The sequence below is a fragment of the Chrysochloris asiatica genome, unplaced genomic scaffold (assembly GCF_000296735.1).
Source record: "Chrysochloris asiatica unplaced genomic scaffold, ChrAsi1.0 scaffold00038, whole genome shotgun sequence".
In the NCBI taxonomy this organism is placed as follows: Eukaryota; Metazoa; Chordata; class Mammalia; order Afrosoricida; family Chrysochloridae; genus Chrysochloris; species Chrysochloris asiatica.
Window position 1 is genome coordinate 14,293,590 of NW_006408556.1, and position 628 is coordinate 14,294,217.

Sequence of the window (628 nt, forward strand, 5' to 3'; positions counted from 1 at the left end):
AAGGTGACCCGGGACCCCCGCTTTGATGACCTCTCAGGGGAATATAATCCTGAGGTGTTTGACAAAACATATCAATTTCTGAATGATATTCGAGCCAAAGAAAAAGAGGTGTGTACCATGATTCTGGGACATGGGGTCTTGTGAGGGTAGGGGATGGGAAACTGGGGTACAGGCTAGAGAGTTGGGCAGAGAGGAACAGGTAACATAGTTTCATGGGTGGATTAAACACTCTAACTTGGTTCTTATGTTCAAAATGTATGTATTTATAAGAACTTTATTACTTATAAAATTATTTTTGTTTTTTTATTTCAAGTCAGGCATGAGTTTGTGCTTTATGGCTTTCATCTCACAGTAGTTTCTCATAGCCTCTTTTTTATTTTAATTTAAGGTTTTTATGGTGGATTGAGTGAAAGTTTACGGGGCACATCATCAGTTTCACATTCAACCATTCATATATCTTGTTTGATTACATTGATTATAATCCCCTCCATATACCATCAATTAAAAGTATTTCTCTCTATCCACTTTAGCTTTTTAAAAAACACACAAACAAAAAAAACCCACTCAGGCATATATAATAATTTACATTTCCAAAGGGCACATTCGCAAGTCTGCTCCTGGCCACCAG